Source organism: Schistocerca americana, chromosome 3 (genome assembly GCF_021461395.2).
Source record: "Schistocerca americana isolate TAMUIC-IGC-003095 chromosome 3, iqSchAmer2.1, whole genome shotgun sequence".
In the NCBI taxonomy this organism is placed as follows: Eukaryota; Metazoa; Arthropoda; class Insecta; order Orthoptera; family Acrididae; genus Schistocerca; species Schistocerca americana.
In genome coordinates this window covers 971,640,014-971,662,802 of record NC_060121.1, presented here as the reverse complement: position 1 = coordinate 971,662,802, position 22,789 = coordinate 971,640,014, and the positions used below count along the sequence as shown (strand labels likewise).

Here is a 22,789-nt window from a genome sequence, read left to right as displayed (position 1 = left end):
CATTGGCCAGCAACAATCACAACAAGGTCACTCAACTACAACAAGCAGTGTTTGCAAAAAGTGAAACTGACCCTTACTCAACCCGCACATGGGTGCACATATGTGCAGTGCAAGATGGAATTAAAAATTGTGACATAAGCTCTGTCATTTGGCCCTGTATACCTACCGACTGCTACAGATGCGATCCATGAACTTTTACAAGCAGGTATTGTCCAAACTTCGGACAGCCCATGAGTTTCTCACATTGAGCTCGTACCCAAGAAACACTGTTCAATCATACTTTGTGGAGACTACACGGTACTCAACTGCAGAACACGTCTAGGACTTCATGCGCACACTTGCTGGTGCAATGGTATTCAGCATAATCAACTGTAAGAGGGCGTATTTACACATGATAATGCAACCCGATGACATTCACAAAATGGCTATCATCAACCTGTTGGATTGTATAAATATCTCTTTGTGCTGCATGGCCTCAAGGACACGATGTACAAACGTGGAAATATTTTATTTATGCACTGCCCCTTCTGTTTACATACTGCTACATCTATCTGTGACATACTCATCATCTCCAACATTCACAATGAACATTTGATCCACCTACAACAAGTTCCAGTCGTGTTACAGTGAGGTGGTGTTGTCATTAACAAAGTAAAGTCATGACTTTGACAAATGGAGGTGATGCTCTTAAACCATACACTTAATGTGTCAGGCATCAAACTGACAGCGGACTGCATGGAGATGGTGAAAAAGCTTCCAATTCCAGAAACTTTTCACAACCTGTGTCAATCAACTCCTTGGGATCCTTAACCTATACTGACGACACCTTCCTCATGCAGCCACAGTGCAATCTCTTCTCACAAATGCCTTAGCGGGCAAAGATAAACATCGCAGAAGAAAATCGCATGGTCTGAAGAGATGACTGATGCAATACAATCGGATGAAGAACTGTCTAGCACAAGCCATTACTTTTACACACCCCAACCACAAAGCACAGCTCACCCTCATGACTGATGCGAGCAAACTGTGGTTGGGGCCGTGCTTCAGCAAGTAATAGATAGCTTCATTTCTTCTCAAGGAAATTATCTCCCTCACAGCCAAGGTGGTCAGCTTTCAATTGTGAGCTTCTTGCAGTATATGCGGTGGTCAAGTACATCTGTGACATATCAAGGACCAACAAGTGACTGTACACAGTTCACAAACCTCTGATGGATGGCATCAGGAACCCATCTCAAGATGCCAATCTGCGATGATCCAGACATTTAGCTTGTATAGCGCAGTGTGCCACTGACATACACAACACCCATGGCACGGACAATATCACTGCAGTCTACCTTTCATGAAATCACGCAATTTCTCTCTAACATGGCTATGAGCACATGGCAGCTGAACAAATGAATGACCCAAGCGTCAACAACCCCTTCAACAGCCACAACACAAACTTTCACATCAAACATAGGCCTCTTCCCATGCCTCACACAACCCAGCTCTGTGATGTTCCCCAGAACAGGTGACAACTGCTAGTGCCTCTTACAATGTGCCATGAAATACTCAAGCAATTATGCAATCTGAGTCACTCTAGAATCTAAGTGATGGGCTGCCTAGTGGTGGACAGATAAGTATGGGCAAATGTCAAATGAGACTGTCACTGCTGAACAAAAAGCTGTCTCTCATGCCAACATAGTAAGACAGGCTGTCACATCCAGCCTCAACTCAGGCACTTTCCCATCCCAAAGACTCGGTTCCGGCATGTCCTCTTTGACATCATTGGAACCCTGCCAGAACTGGAAGGATTTATATACCTCCTATCAACAACTGACAGGACACCAACAATTGTAGAAACCATACTCACGCATGACATCTCTACCGAAACAATTGCACATTTGTTCTTCAAGATAGGATTGTCTGCTGCACCATTCCCAAACTGGTTACAGCTGATCAGGGCTACCACTTTAAATCAGCCCTCTTCAACTTCCTGTGACACCTCTGCAGGATCACCCATTCATGAACTACTGCATATCAAGCGCATGGTAATGGCCTTGTTGAGAGGTGCCACAATAGTTCCTGGACAGAGGCACTCCAGTTTCTGCTCACATCTGCTCAGCATACGTGGATGACCCAAGGGTGTCTCTTGGAGAGATAGTTAAGGTGAGCCATGTGTCCTGCCTGCAGACTTTGCTCATTCACCACAAAACAGGTGGACTTACCCACATTAGTGCATCAAGTTCTAGAACACATTCAGAACATGCACATTACACATCCCTCTACTTATACAACCTCAAAAGTGCTCACACATTCGGACCTCATTTCTTGTGACTTTATCACGTTGTGAGATGACATCGTACGATCAGCTCTGCAACCCCCTTATTCAGTCCCATACAGGATGCTCAAATGTGATCCACAGACATTTGACATTCTAGTGTGTGACAAACCTACAACTGTCTCACTTGCTAGACTTAAAACTGCATGGGGGCTCCAAGATGACTCCACTCAAACACACCCAGACTTCGACACTCCGGAAACAAAGGATGACCAGCACAGAATGCTTACGTCACTGCCATGCAATGATTTGAACAAGATGGGCAGTACTTTAATGAGCTTCTACCACTACCTCCTCCATCTGTTGCACTAACTGAGTTGTAAAATGGCCATGTCAGAAAACCTCCGCAACATCTGGCACAGTACCACATGTACAGCATCAGCGTATCACATGTACAGCATCAGCACATCACACAGCACCACAACAAATAGTCCGGTCATGCCCCATGCAGCGCCAGCCACAGTATGATTGGTCGTGTGTATCTGCATACACCGACATCTGTCACGATCACATCCCACAGTACTCTGTACCCCAATCGGGGGTGTCTGTGGGGATATCAATATCTACATGACTCCAAAACGTCTCTGACCAGTGTGAGAGCAGGATCTTTGGAGAGAGGGAGAAGAAAGATGTGTGTACCCACCCAATGTTCATGTAGATCATTATAAACATTTTTCTTAAAACATTTATTTTTTTACCTTCAAAAACTTCCTAGATCTAGAAAGAGTGCTGCTTGTTTGGTTTTTTCTTTAAAAAGCATAAATTTTTATCTCATATACTTCCCCACATACACACACACACACACACACACACACACACACACACACACACACACACACACACACACACACACACACACACACACACACACTCCATAACCTCAACAAGAAACGATATGGTGTGAAACCAGATCAGGAAATAAACATTAAAAACACCACCTTATTCAAATAACAAAAGTGCTATAAAGGCTTAAAACTTTTTCTGAAGGAAATGTTCCTGTTCACTCTGTGTTCCTATTCACTCCATTTTATGGTACTGGTATAGTATTCTGATACAAGTTTTGTTTATTTGTGTTTGTACTGGTAGGGTCTATCTACTGCCGAATTGTATGACTTTCAGAATAGAAAAGACCATACTACAACATTCTTGGGCCATACAGAACTATTCATTACTTTTTCCTTTAGTTCAAAGCCTACACCAATCTTGAAACTGCTGTCTAAATCTTTAGCATCTATAGTATGATTAAAATTATTTGATAGTTTAACTTCATGCATTGTTGCTGGTTTCCTCAAATCAGAGTGCTTAATTCAAGCCCCCAACTGTTCACCATTGCCAAAATGCCACAACAATTAGTTCACTATCGATTCCTTTTTCTGCTTTCTTTCTCGATGTGTTTCCAGCTGTAGCAGCAAGTAGTAATGCAATGTTTCTTAGCCCATTTAAAAACCCTTTTTTTAGATGATGAAATGTGTGGAAAATGTGAAAGTGTTGAAAACTGGCATCAGACACATGGAATGCAATCATTCTTTCCATTTACAATGTGCTAAAATCATTCCATCAGTAACAGAAAACAACAAATTCATGACAAGCTGGAACTGTATCCAATGCTCTCTCAGAAACACAGGTAAAATAAAAATCATGACTGTGAGTGCGAATTTTCAGCATTAGTTGAAGACTTTGTAGGATTTGGGTAATGAACACGATTTTCAAGATGCATAATGACTGTCAACGTTACCGATTCACATACTCTATATTTATATAATACAAACATACACACAAAATTCTAGCTTTCGCAACCACTGGTTGCTTCGTCAGGAAAGAGGGAAGGAGAGGGAAAGACAAAAACAGAAAGAGAAAATAAGACAACAGAAAAGATTTCGAAATGCAACAGTGACAATAACAAACGTAATTGTTGGGTTCAAATTAATGATATGAATATAATAGAGGGAAGCATTCCACGTGGGAAAAATATATCTAAAAACAAAGATGATGTGACTTACCAAACGAAAGCGCTGGCAGGTCGATAGACACACAAACAAACACAAACATATCCACAAAATTCTAGCTTTCGCAACCAATGGTTGCTTCGTCAGGAAAGAGGGAAGCTTCCCTCTTTCCTGACGAAGCAACCATTGGTTGCGAAAGCTAGAATTTTGTGGATATGTTTGTGTGTCTATCGACCTGCCAGCGCTTTCGTTTGGTAAGTCACATCATCTTTGTTTTTAGATATACTCTATATTTATATATACACATCATACGGACACACACAACTTAAAACACTTGAGATCTCAGAACACACTGCCCAAGGTCCAGAGATACTCCTTTTGCAGCAATATTCTTGGAGACAGAAGTCCGTAGAGCTTGTGCCCACAGCCCCCCCCCCCCCCAATCACCCCCTCCCCTCAAACACTTGTGGAGTGCTGAATTTGTGTTGCAGTGTGTTGCAGGTCATCTCTGGAGGTACTGTCTAGCTCGTACTCGTCCAGATGTCTCGGCCGGCGCAGCAGTCTGCCTGTTCGTGACGTCGGTACTGGAGGTGCCATCATTAGGCCGTTCACTGGTGGTTATCTGTGATCCTGTGGTGGGGGTGTAGACTAATCCTGTGTCCACTTTTCTGTCTGGTGGTCTGGGGCTGGCCCTGGATAGTGTAGACAACAATGCAGCTGTATCGATTGACTGTGGTATCAGCATGGAGTGATACAATGATCGCGACACTGTGCTGTTGCCAACCGTTCAGTTTTCATATGTGGCAGATACCACGATCATTGGGTCATGTAGAGATACTGTGATGCCTTCTGGAAGGCGGTGCTCGACATCGACTGTGACAAAGAAAGGGGTTGTGCCGTGGTGTGAGGTCAAAGGGGTGGTATTGTTCCCCAGTGTCTCCACCAAAGTCCATGCTGGCTTCAATCTACTGACGGACACATTAGTGGGTTTGATGGCTAATATGATTTTGAATGCGTTTGATCCCCATCTTAGTACGTTATACAGTCCACTGTACACTGGGTGCAGCGCTGGACTCGTGGCGTCTGTGCATAGCATTATGTGAGTGAAAGTCTGTAGGTTTTTGTGCACAAATACAGTGGGTGTTGTGTGGTGCAACCGTGGTGGGACTCTGGTGCTGCGTACCCATTCTCTGACCCGTCATACGAGGTCCTCGTCACCTTCATCCATTGTCTGGGTGACAAATTCTGTCGGGAGGCTAATTGCTCGCTGTAGAGGATCTCGACTAGTGAGGCACTGAGGTCCTCTTTCTGGGCCCTTCTGATACCCAGCAGCACCCAAGGTAGGGCCTCTGACCATTTGTTACCATAGCACACCAGTGCTGTTTTCAGCATGTGATGGCACCATTCCACTATGCCATTTGACTGTGGATGGTAAAGCTGTGGTATGGAATCGGTGGCAGCCGCAGAGGTGGCACAGTTCCACAAACAGGGTCAACTCGAATTGTCTGCCCTAATCAGTTGTTAGCGGCTCAGGCAGCCAAATCTTGCTATCCATAGACTGATGAACGATCTCGCCACTATCTCCGCTGCTGTATCCCTGAGCGGAGTGGCCTCCACCCACTGATTCGTTCGGCCGATGACCAATAGGATATAACATAATCTATTAGATTCAGGTAGTGGCCCCACTAAATCTATATGTGCATGGCATAAATGGCCCTTTGGGACAGGGAAGCTCCCTAATGTCAGCTGGTTGTTTTATCCTGTCTTAACCCACTGGCAACAAATGCACACTCGTGTCCAAGTGACACAATCCCTCTTCATATTCGGCCACACATAATGCTCCGAAACTAGTTTCATCATGGACTGCACTCCAGGGTAAGCTAAGTTATGGAGCAAGTCGAATATCGTTAGACGATAGTTTGCAGGGGCCGAAACATCGTTGCCTCCCCACTGACACGCCGCACCAAACTAGTTTATTGGTTCTGTGCACTGGGCATTGTCGTAGTTGTAATCCCATGTCACCGCCTGGCAAGAATCAATCCAGGTCAGTATGTGTCGCCTGTTAGCCTGCGAGGTTATTGAAATCCAGTTGAGTGGTCACAGCTGCTAGGCAGGACAGAAGTCTGCAACCATATTGTCTGCTCCGCACCCGTGGTGAATGTCTTTTGTGAACTTTGAGATGTGGTCCAAAGGCCTAAACCTGCATGGTGTGGCATTGTCAGACAGATTCCTTACTGTGTCAGCTAATGGTCGATGGTTTGTATAGATAGTAAGTGGTCTCCCTCCAGTATCATCGTGGAAGTAGTGCACCGCTTTGTACATGGCCAGTAGTATGTGGTCAGAGGTCAAACACTTCCTTTGAGAGTCTGTCAGTTTCCTTGAGAAACAGAGGTTGTGCCATTCCTGGCACTTCCTGCTGTAATACAGCATCTATCGCTTGGTACTGATAAGATGAGCAATCCAGTGAATGTAGTGCAAGTGTAACGGCATGAGTTATTTGAGCATTAATGTCATCGAATGCAGTTTGCATCTCAGCTGTCCATGTTAGCTTCGTCTTCCGTGATGTATTTTTCCCCCCGCAGAGCTTCTGTGATAGGAAGTAGAGTTTCAGCTGCATGGGGTAGGTGTCATCTGTAGAAATAGACAATGCCAAAAAATGTACTTAGTTCTTGGTAATTTGTGAGAGGGGACCCATCAGTAATTTGCTCAATTTTGTCCTGTGTGGGCCGTATGCCTGTTGCATAGACTAGGTGGTCAACGAACTTGAATCAAGGCTGTTGCAGTTGGCATTTGTCAGTATTAATTTCCATCTTGTGTTGACGGCTTGTCCTATACTACACACAAGTGTCCCTCGTGTTCCTCTGTGGATTTTGAGAATATAATTAAATTGTGTAAATACCAATAACAGTGTGGCACATTGAAAAACAACCCACCAATGAATCTTTGCCACGTCTGTCCAGCATTTTTCAACCCAAACAGCATGAATAAGAGTTCATATAAACCAAATGGAGTGATAATGGCTGTTTTGTGAACGTCCCCCGTGGCCATAGGCATTTGGGAGTATACTCTGTTACAGTCCAGTATGCTAAAGATGGTTGCCCCTACCACCCCATGTGTGAAATCTTGGATATTCGGAACCAGGTAGCTGTCTATAATTGTTCTGGCATTGAGGTACCGCTAGTCACCGCAGAGGTGCCATGTACCATCTTTCTTCTGCCGCATAGTTACAGGTGATGCCCACGCACTGTCCAAAAGTCTGAGTATACTGTCCTGGAGAAATTCTTCAATGGCTGCTTTGGCCGCCTCGAGTTTGTGGGGGCTCGGCAGTGGGGGCAGCGGCGTACAAGCAGTTCTGGAGTCATTAACTCTGTGGACGGTGCTGTTCATAATTATGCTAACTGTTTTGTTTGGTAGGGGTAGTCCAGGGGATGGAATCCTGTTGTCTCATCTGTCCACAGGGCTGGTAGCCTTGTTGGTGGGTAATCTACTCACAAGAGCAGAAACACTGTCACTATTCGACTTGCTCATGGGAGTGTAAATACTGTCACTGATCAAAACTCTTGCAGGAACTGTACCACCCAGTGTAATAGGCACTGTACCAACCTGTGTATCTGTTAGTGGTTGTACAGTTATCCTGTGGCTCTCGGGTGTGTCAGGCTGTCTGTAGTTACTGGCAGATTCATTGCAGCTGGCTGTCCAGTTCATGGTGGCGGCTATGTAGCTGCTCGTTCTCTGTGCATGTTTTGTTCTTCTCTTTGCAGATGATCTCGTAGGCCGTGATCTTTTCACAGAGTTTATTGCATTGTAAGATCCGCTGTGGTCTCCATGTCTAGCGGTAGAGGGGGAGGGTCTGTAGTGAACAGCAGACTGTTATTGCAGACACCCCCTATAGGGTGTAATCCGTTGCATTGTAATAACAGAGGCTGAGATCCGGGATGAGGTGGTAATGATGGAGGAAGTCCGCTCTGAGCACCAGTTCCACCGTTTCGGCCAGAACGAAAGTCCCTGGACGTGGTGTGTGGTCGTCTAGCCAGAGCGTCACGAGGGTGTCCCAATTACCGGTATGAATGGATCAGTTGCCACTTGAAGTTATATGACTGAGAGCTTGTAATCTCCTGTGGTGAAAAGTAGGGGTAGCGTGCTTATGTCCAAGCCTATATCAACCAGCAGGTACTTGTGTAGCCAGTGGGAATAAACAAAGAGTCATGCACCGTCTGCCCACATGTGTGGCGTGGTACGTGATTTGGCATCTCCAGTAGAATGGCGGCTTGTTGTAGGGAGGTGGGCTGGTGCACCTATGCCAGTCTGCCGACGTAGTTTGGGTAGCAGCACGGCTGTCAACATGAAACCAGCAGTAGCAGCTTGTCGTTTTGTTTTGGCTGGGCCGTATTGTGGCAGCCTGGGCATTGGCTGCCTCCCTTTCTTCCTGGTTTTCTGCAGGAGCTGGATCCGACCGCCATGAGTGCCACGGCGCTGCAGCGGTCACAGCCTGCCATGCGGCTGGTGTCCAGTTACACGGGGAGGATGAGGTTGCCCGGGATCTGCACACAGTGTTTTGGGCTGTGTCCGCTGCTGCTGTCCTGTGCACCGTATCAGTCACTTGCGTGTCAGTCGTAGACAGGTGTCCTGGCATTGATCAGTGTCTGGTGGCGTGCGGGTGCCAGCATCCTATCAGGTGCATTTCCAATGGGTGTCCACATGTATTAGAAATGCCTCTGTATTTGCTCTGGAAGCTTGAATAACCATAATGACCATAGGGGCCAGTCTGGTAGTAGGTTGTTATCAATGTTTGTGCCATAATGCTGATGGTGTGTCGTCATCCAGTGTCATCTCATTTATAGTGAGGTGCAGTTGTTGCTCCGAATTGCATGATAATCATTGCAATATTAGTGATTTCACCATCTCATACTTGTGCACAGTATTTAGAGGTGGATCGCTGATGAGATCTGCTTGTTCCCTGAAATGGTTGAGAAGTATTAACAGCTTGATCTGGTTGTCCTCAATCCCTGCTGTCCTCATCATACATTCGCATAAAGCAAAGCACACTTCTGGCGAGTCTGTGTGAATGGACGGCAGGTGGAGTTTGATAGACATTGAGTGGTTCCCGTAGTGATCGTTTTGTGTTGGTCCCACTGAGTTTTTTGTGCAATAGTTGCATAGTGTTGCTCAGACCAACTGTGATGGCCTAATAAGGTATGGCTGCTGTTTGTTGTACCTGCCAGCATGATGTGGTGTGATATTCCCGTTGGAGCTGTGGTCCGACGTGGCACGGCTGGCCGGGTGGTGACATCACGCACATGGAGTGGTTAGTCGGGGCGCAGCTGATATCTCTCTTCCGCCACCCGTGTGACGTATAGAGGCATCAACAGACTCTGGAGAAATATATTTCTGTTGGATATCACAGTTTTCTGGCAGAGTTTGTCCGCGTGTCCACTGTGCACACTGTTCCGTTAGTTGTGTCACGGTTGCTGTGGTGGCATTCGTGCAATGAAACGTAGCGTGCAATATGGGTGGTGTAGCAAATAAGTCCACGTTAATGGCATCGCACCCCTCAGTTGTAATGCATGTCGCAGTTGGTGGGGTGAAATCATGGTCAGTCAGAGGCCATCACGGCACGGGAGGTCCGTATGGCATACCCATAGGATCGGCGGCGTGTCATGTCATCATCATCAGCTGAATAAATTCGAGGTAGATCATCGGCCCATGTAGTATGGGTTCACTGTAGGTGTGGCAGAGATGCCTGGCTCGAACTTAAGGCCCTTCGTTGTCTGTGCGGTTGGTGTAGCAGTCAGGTTGTAATTCTGATATCCATCTTGTGGTCGTAGGGCTGTTGATGCACCTTTTGCGGCATCGTGGTAGCTGTTGATGTGTGGTTGTGGTAAAACGATCACATTGTGCATCCGTACCAGCACGCAGCAGGCATCAGCATATCCTAGTGCGAGCTGGGGTGTGGGGAGTGGTGAGGCCAGCGGGGCCATGATGTCACGCCCGAGGTGTACCGTGGTATGCGGCGCAGCTGCCGTGACGTCACCCGCACGACGTGTGGGAGCGAAAGCAACTCGCGGAAATGTGCCATTCTATTCAAAATCACTGTTAACCAGCACTATCTGTCCCTGAGACCACCAAATACACTGACCTGCATATTGGTTTGTTGTCACTGATTGTTTGGCATTTGTTACGTCACTGTGATTGGTGTCCGTAATTAACCTGTCAATGCCTGACACCTCAATAATGATAGAGTCACTCGGCTGATAGGAAGACTTGCAAGTAGCATTAGTACTGGCTGAATGAATATCAATTGGAATACTGCACTCGAGAATGGCAGGGGCAGCAGGGTAGCGCCCTTGTTCATTACCGCTGGTCATCGTTGTCCCTTCATTATGTAGTGTAACAAGGTTAGTGTCCACATAAGCACTCATAACCTTATTTTCAGTGTTGTTAAAGGCACTGTGATCAATGGAAGTTCAGTATTGTAGTCCTTATGTGTGCGCTGATGTGACAATGACAATGGTTGCATTGTCGTGCAAGTATTAAACACAGAAGTACTGTAATTTCCGTCTCGTAGTGGTGAAAAGTCATTAGATAAACACTCGCCGCACTTGGTATCATTAACCGTAGCTGGCTGACCGTCGGTGTGTGTGGGATCCATGTTGGCATGGTGTTGGATTCTCACGTCAGGTGGAGGTGGAGCGACGTGTCACACAAAAATGTCCACGGTGTGGTTGTCGAAAAACTCGGGATCACGAATGTAGGACTTTGGCAATACACACGATGTTCATGATGCGTAATGACTGTCAATGTTGCTGATTCACATACACAATATTTATTATTTACGCATTATACTGATAGATACTACTTGAACACTTGGTGTTTCAGAACACACTGCCCGAGGACCAGAGATAGTTTTTGCAGTGACTTTTCCTAAGACAGCTTTGCTGCCGACTTTTGCTACTGTTTTGATGCCACATGCCCAGTTGTAGCCACAAACATTAAACAAACAAAAGTATCTGGATAAATAATGATGTCATTGAAGCAAGGGAACAATTAAAATTACTCCACAGTGCAGTGCTGAGTAACAGAAATTCTCACGCAAAAGGAGGCCTTCGAAATTCATCAAGAATACTTTAAAGATCTATTAATACAGATCAGTAGCAATTATGTTCCAAACAAACTTCAGTCTTAACGCAGTGTTACAGTTGCTGTATGAGAAATGATAAACAGCTTTAGAACATGCAGGGACAAATGCTGTATGGACTTTATTATTGACCAACTTGATATTTTAGATATTTTCAATTAATTATTTTTCTTCAGTGGGGGAAGCTGTCAATGACAAACATAATAACCTGCAGTAAAATTTTAAAGGCAATTCATCTGAGCATAGTATACATCTAGCCCCCACAAACTGCAAAGAAATAATGAACATAATTAGCTCTTTAAACTCTTCCAGTTCTGCAGGGCATGATGACCTCAGTATTAATGTATAAAAACTGTGTAGAGAAAATGTCTCTACCTTTGTCTGTAGCAGTAAATAATATAACAGGATTGGGCATCTTCCCAGACAGATTAAAATAGCAAATCTATAAAAACAGTGAAAAATACAAAACTGAAAACTACAGACTTTCTGTCTAGTTGAAAAGTCATATCTTTTATAGTCCAGCTCTGTGGTACTAATGTCAGTATTTGCAAGTTTTCTGGCTGCCTGGACAATTGCAACTTCTCTTTCGAATCTTTAATCAGCTGTTTATAATCTTCACAATCAGGACATGTTTTGCTTGTCCTAGGTGTTTGACGATCTTTTGGGGCGAATCCTCCAGCAGCAGCAGCAGCAGCAGCAGCAATGTTGTTCGCAATTGCCTCTTGAGCTTCGCTTATTTTTCGTTTTGCGTAACCTTTCACATCACTTATTGATAATCTCTGAAATTTTAGAGGGGAGACCCCAAAAGCAGTTAGACTTGAATCAATTGAGATTTCTGGATATGCTTCATCTTCTGACTGGTTAGAAGTTGACTGTGATTTTTCTGCTTTCTTTGCTAAAAATTGTTTTCTGCAAGTTGGACAGATCTTCTGACCAGGTTTCACATCTCTTAGTCACGGCTTGCAATTGTTTTGCTGTTTCCACATTGACAATCCATAAACCCTTTTTAACAGAATGGTTCTTTGCACCAAAAGGATTACAACAAGATCTTTGTAGAAAGTCATATTTGTCCACAAGTATTGCTCTGTGATGAAAGCATATTTGTGCATTTTCAATAAGACATATCTCACTTCTTTGGTTTATCAATTCCTGTTGCTCTACTGAAACTTCTTTGACTGGAATGAAGCCTTGTTGATGTGTGTATGTTTTCAGATGACATGCAAAATTAATTGCAAGGCCAATGACACATATTACTGAAACCTTGTTGATATCCATTACACTACAATTAAATTTACGCTTCCAATTGCTGTTTGTTTCAATATTAGATAAGTAGAAGTGATGTACATTTCCAACTGAAAAATATTAAACAATTTTTTAAGATAGGTAAGACAGAAAGATGTCAAGTTCTACGAGAGGTCAGGATTGAAACAAATCTTCAGTTTAGGAAAGAAATTAAACAGCACAATTCTAGCGCATTGGATCACCAATCACAGCTACCAATTGTAAATTTTCACCAATCACCAGAAATTTTATCTCCACCAAGTTGTATCTCAGTCCTAGGTAATTGCATTGATGAATTAAAGTCACCCAACCCAGTTGACATAATCTGCCTCTCTGAACAGCATGTGACCACTGGTATAAGAACTAGGCCTAAGCACAATGAGAAACTCAGACAGGAGAGTACTGCAAATGTTAGAATAAGGAAAGGTTCTCATAAAAGTATAATTAAAATTAATGTAAGTATATTTCATCAAAATATTGGGAGTTTAAAGAATAAAGTAGATGAGCTTCTGGTTTGTTTAGAAGATTTAGAAGCTGAGAAAGAAATAGATATACTATGCCTGTCTGAGCATCACATTGTTACTGATATGGATAAGGTAAATGTAAGTGGTTATAAGCTCTCTGCACATGTAATGAGAGAAAATATGGAGAAAGGAGGAGTTGCCATATATGTCAAAAGTTATCATTGTGCAAAAAGTATAGAAACAAAAAAGTTTTGTGTAGAGAAACATATAGAAGCATGTGCCTGTGAGCTTAAATTAAATAAAGGCACATTTATAATTGTAACTGTATATAGGTCCCCATCAGGAAATTTTCATCTATTTCTGAAAAATTTGGACTCCTTGTTGTGCTATCTGTCAGTCAGGGGGAAGCAAATTATTATTTGTGGGGACTTCAATGTAGATTCTCTGAAAGAGGGTAATAGGAAAAATGACCTTGAAGTATTACTCGGTTCTTTCAATTTGACACCCGTTATTGATTTTCCTACTTGGGTGGTAAAGGATAGCAGCTCACTGATAGATAACTTCTTTATAGACCAAGATAAGTTTAACCAGATAAACGCTCAGCCTGTTCAGAATGGTCTTTCTGATCATGGTGCACAGCTAGTTACAATATATGACATAGCTCCATTCAGCAATACTAAACAGTCCTCCAAAGTAGTACGTTCAGTCAACGATTTAACAATTGCAAATTTCAGGGAAAGCCTACAGCAGTTAGACTGGGATGAGGTGTACCGTGAACCTGATGCCAATTTAAAATATAATTTATTTCATGACATTTTTGTAAATGCATTTGAAAACTGCTTCCCCAAGAAAGTAGTTAAATATACTCGTAAGAAACCTTGTAACAAACCATGGTTTACTAAGGGTATAAAAATATCTTGTAACCGGAAAAGGGAAATGTATCTGACAGCAAGAAAGAGTAGTGACCCAGAAACTATCAAAAATTATAAAAACTACTGTGTTATATTAAGAAAAGTTATTAAAAATCCAGGAGTATGTGTATCATGTCTGAAATCAGCAACTCTGATAATAAAATTAAAACAATTTGGAATATTATTAAAAGAGAAACAGGTCAACCAAGAGCAGAGGAAGACAGTATTACCATCAAATTGAATGAAAGCTTTACGAACAAAAAGTCAGAAGTTGAAAATATTTTTAATAATCATTTTCTAAATGTTGTGGATATAGTAGGATCCAGGTGTTCATTAGAAGATGCTAGGCTGTTAATGGAAGAGGCCAAACCTATGCAATTTGATACAACTGAAATCTCACCCACTTCTCCCTCTGAAATTAGGAAAATAATAAACTTGCTTAAAAGCAAAAACTCACATGGAATTGATGGCATTTCCAGCAAAATACTAAAAGCTTGTTCTCAACAGATAAGTAAGATTCTCAGCCACCTGTGTAATAGCTCTCTGGAACAGGGCATTTTCCCTGATAGACTGAAATATGCTATTGTTATACCTTTGCATAAAAAGGGGGATAGATCTGATGTCAACAATTACCGTCCAATCTCCCTTCTAACAGCTTTATGCAAAATGTTTGAGAAAGTAATGTATTCAAGAGTAGCTTCACATATCTGTAAAAATGAAGTACTAACAAAATGTCAGTTTGGTTTCCAGAAAGGTTTTTCAACAGAAAATGCCATATATGCTTTCACCAATCAAATTTTGAATGATCTGAATAACCGAACACCACCCATTGGGATTTTTTGTGATCTCTCAAAGGCTTTTGATTGTGTAAATCATGAAATTCTGCTAGACAAGCTCAAGTATTGTGGCACGAGTGGGACAGTGCACAAATGGTTTAATTCGTACCTAACTGGAAGAGTGCAGAAAGTTGAAATAAGTAGTTCTCGTAACATGCAAAGATCAGCACATTCCTCAAACTGGGGAACTATCAAGAATGGGGTTCCACAAGGGTCAGTCTTGGGTCCTTTGTTGTTCTTATTATATATTAATGACTTGCCATTCTATATTCATGAAGAGGCAAAGTTAGTTCTCTTTGCTGATGATACAAGTATAGTAATCACACCTGAGAAACAAGAATTAACTGATGAAATTGTCAATACTGTCTTTCAGAAAATTACTAAGTGGTTCCTTGTAAACGGACTATCACTGAATTTTGATAAGACACAGTACATACAGTTCCGTACAGTAAATGGTATGACGCCATTAATAAATATAGACCTTAATCAGAAGCATATAGCTAAGGTAGAATATTCCAAATTTTTAGGTATGTCCATTGATGAGAGATTAAATTGGAAGAAACACATTGATGATCTGCTGAAACGTTTGAGTTCAGCTACTTATGCAATAAGGGTCATTGCAAATTTTGGTGACAAACATCTTAGTAAATTAGCTTACTACGCCTATTTTCACTCATTGCTTTCATATGGCATCATATTTTGGGGTAATTCATCACTGAGGAATAAAGTATTTATTGCACAAAAGCGTGTAATCAGAATAATAGCTGGAGTCCACCCAAGATCATCCTGCAGACATTTATTTAAGGATCTAGGGATATTCACAGTAGCTTCTCAGTATATATACTCTCTTATGAAATTTGTTATTAACAACCAAACCCAATTCAAAAGTAATAGCAGTGTGCATAACTACAATACTAGGAGAAAGGACGATCTTCACTATTCAAGATTAAACCTAACTTTGGCACAGAAAGGGGTGAATTATACTGGCACTTAAGTCTTTGGTCACTTACCAAATAGTATCAAAAGTCTGACAGATAACCAACAAGTATTTAAGAAGAAATTAAAAGAATTTCTGAATGACAACTCCTTCTACTCCATAGAGGAAGTTTTAGATATAAATTAAGAAAAAAAAACCAAAAATATTAAAAAAAAAAATAAATAAATAAAAAATAAAGAAAGCAAAAAAACACAAAAAAATAAAGTTGTTATATTAACTTAAGTATGTTGTTAAATTAACCTAATTATGTCATGTATTGGAAAATTTGACTCGTTCCACATCATTACGAAATATCGTATTCATGATCCATGGAACTAGTATTAATCTAATCTAATCTAATCTAATAGATAATGGGAACTTCCTTGAGACTACAACAGAAAAAAATTAAATAACCTTATAAACATTTCTAAAGAGTCACCACATACCTTGAAGTAATTTTTACTTACCGAAAAAAGATGTTTATCCAGCAACGATAACACACTTTACATCGTTTAAAAAGGCACACACAACATCTGAACACTCTTCACCACACAAAATTAATTTTTGAAGCATGTTATCAAACTCCATTGTTGACACTAAACTGGTCTGTCTCCAAAATAAAAACAACTTTTTCTGATCAGACAAGGTGAGCCCAGATAACTCTGTTATTATTTCAGTAATCTGGATGACACTTGCAGAGCTGTATGACATGCTGACAGGTTGCAGATAACTAAAGTATCAGCTTCAGAAAGTTATTCTTCCAGTAGATATGAGGCATTAAATTATCGTCACAATTTGGTACGGCAAGATTTATGAGCCACTTTGATAGCACACTATAATGAATTTACAATAGTTTGATCTTTCGTTTTACAGCTAAGATATGTTTTACAGCTAAGATACTGTACCCAAAACGTTGAACAGGATCACAATGTTTCATCATGACAGGTCTCTTAGATCCTGAGTAATGGTAAATTAAAGTTGATCATTTATTCATTTAAGTCGAGAAATGTAATATAATGAAAATATAAGTTTATTTGTTCTTAAATGCAAAGTCTTCCAAATAAAAACAATTCTTTCTGATCAAACAAGGTGAGCTGTTTTCAATAGTGCCGAAAAAAATCAAATTTGAGTGATCCTTTTGAGATATGACCGTCTGAAAGTGAGCCAAAATTGACTGATTAAAATTTTTAGCACACTTTGAACTTCGATAACTCGGTTATTATCTGAGCAATCTGGGTGTCACTTGCAGAGCTTTATAACATGCTGGGCAGGCTGCAAATAACTAAAGTATTAGCTTCAGAAAGTTACTCTTTCAGTAAATACAAGGCAATGACGTGTAGCCAAAATTTGGTACGACAAGATTTATGAGCCACTTTGACAGCACACTATGATGAATTTACCATTGTTTGACCTTTTGTACTGCAACTAAGCTATTGTACCCAAAAAGTTGAACAGGATCACAAAGTTTCAGCATGATAGGTCTCTTAAATCCTGAACAATGGAACAAAGTTGATCATTTATTCATTTCAGTCACAATGTCTAAAAACGAGACTTTATGAAAAGGTGGCTAGTGGCCCAACCATACCACTTATGAACCTGTAATTTGGCAGTGCTTCATGTAAGGTCTATATGTACGTCCTGTAAAAATTTCACCGAAATTGGAGATGGTTGAGTGTGGACCCTTAGGGAACTTGACATGAAATGACCCATACGATACATGTATCATGTGTAAAATCGAATCATTTAACAAACTAGACACCTTAGTAATAATATGACAAATGAAATTGTTCAATGCTTTAATGAAAGCCTCTTAAATGTAAGCATCAGTAAAACATGTCTCATGGAGCTCAACAAGAATAGTTTTCATGATGAAATTAAACCATAAATAGGCAATGTATTAGAAGGGAAAAAAAGAGAGTAGTGCAAAATTCCTTAATTTAACAATTCAAAGCAATCTAAAATGGGACAAACTGTTGACACTCTAGTATGTAAGTTGTCTCAGAATATATTTGCAATTAATATAAGCTAATTCTGCAAAGACACTGTTGTCCTAAAGACTGCATTCCATGCCTTATTTTTTCTGTCAATTTATTAATGGAATAGAAATTTGGAGAGCAACAACCAAAGCAAATCTAAATAAGCTATTGCGAAAACGACCATAAGAATCATTTGTGGGGCAAAATACAATGAAGCTGGCATGTTTTCAAAAACTGGTGTACTGACGGTAGTAAACATGTGCATTCTAAAAGTCATATTACTTGTTAAAAGACTGCAGCCTGTGAAGATCAAAACAAACTGCAAAACGATTTAGAAAAAATATCTGAATGGTGCGAAAAGTGGCAATTGATCCTAAATAACGAAAAGTGTGAGGTCATCCACATGAGTGCTAAAAGGAATTCAAACTTCGGTTACAGGATAAATCAGTCTAACCTAAAAGTCTAAATTCAACTAAATATCTAGGCATTACAATTACGAACAACTTAAATTGGAGGGAACACACAGAAAATGTTGCGGGGAAGGCTAACCAAAGAGTGCGTTTTATTGGCAGGACACTTAGAAAATGTAACAGACCTACTGAGGAGACTGTCTAACTACGCTTGTCCGTCCTCCTTTGGAATACTGCTGCGCGGTGTGGGACCCTTACCAGATAGGACTGACGGAGTACATCGAAAAAGTTCAAAGAAAGGCAGCACGTTTTGTTGTTGTTGTTGTGGTCTTCAGTCCTGAGACTGGTTTGAAGCAGCTCTCCATGCTACTTTATCCTGTGCAAGCTTCTTCATCTCCCAGTACCTACCGCAACCTACATCCTTCTGAATCTGCTTAGTGTATTGATCTCTTGGTCTCCCTCTACGATTTTTACCCTCCACGCTGCCCTCCAATGCTAACTTTGTGATCCCTTGATGCCTCAGAACATGTCCTACCAATCGATCCCTTCTTCTAGTCAAGTTGTGCCACAAACTTCTCTTCTCCCCAATCCTATTCAATACCTCCTCATTAGTTACGTGATCTACCCATCTAATCTTCAGCATTCTTCTGTAGCACCACATTTCGAAAGCTTCTATTCTCTTCTTGTCCAAACTGGTTATCGTCCATGTTTCACTTCCATACATGGTTACACTCCATACAAATACTTTCAGAAACGACTTCCTGACACTTAAATCTATACTTGATGTTAACAAATTTCTCTTCTTCAGAAACGATTTCCTTGCCATTGCCAGTCTACATTTTATATCCTCTCTACTTCGACCATCATCAGTTATTTTACTCCCTAAATAGCAAAACTCCTTTACTACTTTAAGTGTCTCATTTCCTAATCTAATCCCCTCAGCATCATCCGATTTAATTTGACTACATTCCATTATCCTCGTTTTGCTTTTGTTGATGTTCATCTTATATCCTCCTTTCAAGATACTGTCCATTCCGTTCAACTGCTCTTCCAAGTCCTTTGCTGTCTCTGACAGAATTACAATGTCATCGGCGAACCTCAAAGTTTTTATTTCTTCTCCATGGATTTTAATACCTACTCCGAATTTTTCTTTTGTTTCCTTTACCGCTTGCTCAATATACAGATTGAATAACATCGGGGAGAGGCTACAACCCTGTCTCACTCCTTTCCCAACCACTGCTTCCCTTTCATGACCCTCGACTCTTATACCTGCCATCTGGTTTCTGTACAAATTGTAAATAGCCTTTTGCTTCCTGTATTTGACCCCTGCCACCTTCAGAATTTGAAAGAGAGTATTCCAGTTAACGTTGTCAAAAGCTTTCTCTAAGTCTACAAATGCTAGAAACGTAGGTTTGCCTTTTCTTAATCTTTCTTCTAAGATAAGTCTTAAGGTTAGTATTGCCTCACGTGTTCCAACATTTCTACGGAATCCAAACTGATCTTCCCCGAGGTCAGCTTCTACCAGTTTTTCCCTTCGTCTGCAAAGAATTCGCGTTAGTATTTTGCAGCTGTGGCTTATTGAACTGACAGTTTGATAATTTTCACATCTGTCAACACCTGCTTTCTTTGGGATTGGAATTATTATATTCTTCTTGAAGTCTGTGGGTATTTCGCCTGTCTCATACATCTTGCCTACCAGATGGTAGAGCTTTGTCATGACTGGCTCTCCCAAGGCCATCAGTAGTTCTAATGGAATGTTGTCTACTCCCGGGGCCTTGTTTCGACTCAGGTCTTTCAGTGCTCTGTCAAACTCTTCACGCAGTATCTTATCTCCCATTTCATCTTCATCTACATCCTCTTCCATTTCCATAATATTGTCCTCAAGTACATCGCCCTTGTATAAACCCTCTATATACTCCTTCCACCTTTCTGCCTTCCCTTCTTTGCTTAGAACTGGGTTGCCATCTGAGCTCTTGATATTCATACAAGTGGTTCTCTTCTCTCCAAAGGTCTCTCTAATTTTCCTGTAGGCAGTATCTATCTTACCCCTAGTGAGACAAGCATCTACATCCTTACATTTGTTCTCTAGCCATCCCTGCTTAGCCATTTTGCACTTCCTGTCGATCTTATTTTTGAGATGTTTGTATTCCTTTTTGCCTGCTTCATTTACTGCATTTTTATATTTTCTCCTTTCATCAATTAAATTCAATATTTCTTCTGTTACCCAAGGATTTCTATTAGCCCTCGTCTTTTTACCTACTTGATCCTCTGCTGCCTTCACTACTGCATCCCTCAGAACTACCCATTCTTCTTCTACTGTATTTCTTTCCCCCATTGCTGTCCATTGTTCCCTTATGCTCTCCTTGAAACTCTCTACAACCTCTGGTTCTTTCAGTTTATCCAGGTCCCATCTCCTTAAATTCCCGTATTTTTGCAGTTTCTTCAGTTTCAATCTGCAGTTCATAACCAATAGATTGTGGTCAGAGTCCACATCTGTCCCTGGAAATGTCTTACAATTTAAAACCTGGTTCCTAAATCTCTGCCTTACCATTATGTAATCTATCTGATACCTTTTAGTATCTCCAGGATTCTTCCAGGTATACAACCTTCTATCATGATTCTTGAACCAAGTGTTAGCTATGATTAAGTTATGCTCTGTGCAAAATTCTACAAGGCGGCTTCCTCTTTCATTTCTTCCCCCCAATCCATATTCACCTACTATGTTTCCTTCTCTCCCTTTTCCTACTACCAAATTCCAGTCACCCATGACTATTAAATTTTCGTCTCCCTTCACTACCTGAATAATTTCTTTCATCTCGTCATACATTTCATCAATTTCTTCATCATCTGCAGAGCTAGTTGGCATATAAACTTGTACTACTGTAGTAGGCATGGGCTTTGTGTCTATCTTGGCCACAATAATGCGTTCACTATGCTGTTTGTAGTAGCTAACCCGCACTCCTATTTTTTTATTCATTATTAAACCTACTCCTGCATTACCCCTATTTGATTTTGTATTTATAACCCTGTAATCACCAGACCAAAAGTCTTCTTCCTCCTGCCACCGAACTTCACTAATTCCCACTATATCTAACTTTAACCTATCCATTTCCCTTTTTAAATTTTCTAACCTACCTGCACGTTTTGTATTATCGCGAAATATGGGAGAGTGTCACAGAAATGATTCAGGATTTAGGCTGGAAATCATTAAAAGAAAGGCGTTTTTCGTTGTGACGAAATCTTCTCACGAAATTCCAATCACCAACTTTCTCCTCTGAAAGCAAAAATATTTTGTTGACAGCGACCTACTCAGGGAGGAACAATTACCATGCTAAAATAAGGGAAATCAGAGCCCATACGGAAAGATACAGGTGTTCATTCTTTCTGCGCGCTATACGAGATTGGAATAATAGAGAATTGTGAAGGTGGTTCGATGAACCCTCTGCCAGGCACTTAAATGTAATTTGCAGAGCATCCATGTAGATGTAGATGAAAAGGGTTCCTAGAGATTTACTATGACCGTGAATTTGTAATCAGAAAACGTTTAAAAAACTGCATGAATAAATTAATATTGCATAAACTGCAAGAACCCATTTTACTTCTGGAAACTTCAAAAGCAAACCTCTATATGAGAAGTTCCCCACTCCTGTTAAAATTCAGATAGTAAAATCCTTTGATAGTGAAAACAGTAAAACACTCTGAAGCTAATTCGGTAAATAAGGACACAGTACACTGTAATTTTGCTTACCAGTAACAGTTAAACTCGGGTAAAATTGCATCCAAACATGGATGAATGGAAATATGTCGTTAAGTGGCTTGTACTTTGACAGCTGTTAGATTCACAGTTCCCTCTAATACGTCCACCTGAACCAATAGCGAGTAAGCTACTTTTAGTGCGTTTAAAAGTAGTTGCGACTTTTGACGTTTGGCTCAGCGGTGGGGACGTAACGCCGTTGCCCAAGTAACACCAATGGGGAGCAGGCTTTCCCTGCCGCGCCACCAGCGCTTGCGCTTCGGTTGGTAAAGCGCCTCTGTTGCCATACCGTTGATAAACATTACCACGTGGTGTCGCGCAATAGATGCATCGACGTTCGTCACCTCTCGTTGAAGCGTGGTATTTTCTGGCGCTAAAGTGTCGTACCGTCATCAGGTATTGTGAATAAGTGTTTTGTGTTGTATTTGTATTAATATAAACAGTGTACCACGTCTGAAAACACAAGATTCACACTGAAAGCGGACGTTCAAGAACACTCTATGGCTTTGAAAATAATGTTCTGCTGCAAAATATTCCCCCGAATTCGACAATAATAATGGACATAGCGCCATATCACTCTGTAGTGATGGATAAAGCTAAAACAATCCTGTGGATGAAAGCGGATATTTCGCTCTGAGCACAAAGAACTGTTCCACTGGATAAAGTTGAAGTAGCAGGTATAAGGCGAAGTTAACAGACCAGGTCGACAAACTGGCTGACGCTAAAGGATATAGTTTAATCAGGCTTAGTCCATGTCATGCTAATTTAAATCCGACTGAG

At 41.2% G+C, this 22,789-nt stretch overlaps 1 long non-coding RNA gene across 1 annotated transcript in view; it reads right to left on the bottom strand.

The window, feature by feature from the left end:
* LOC124607089 overlaps nt 1–22,238 on the bottom strand; it is a 41,174-nt gene extending 18,936 nt beyond the window's left edge. The window contains exon 1 of the long non-coding RNA XR_006978774.1: nt 22,004–22,238. This is a non-coding gene — a long non-coding RNA (uncharacterized LOC124607089). The remainder of the gene's footprint in view (nt 1–22,003) is intronic.
* Between the last annotated feature and the right edge of the window lie 551 nt (nt 22,239–22,789).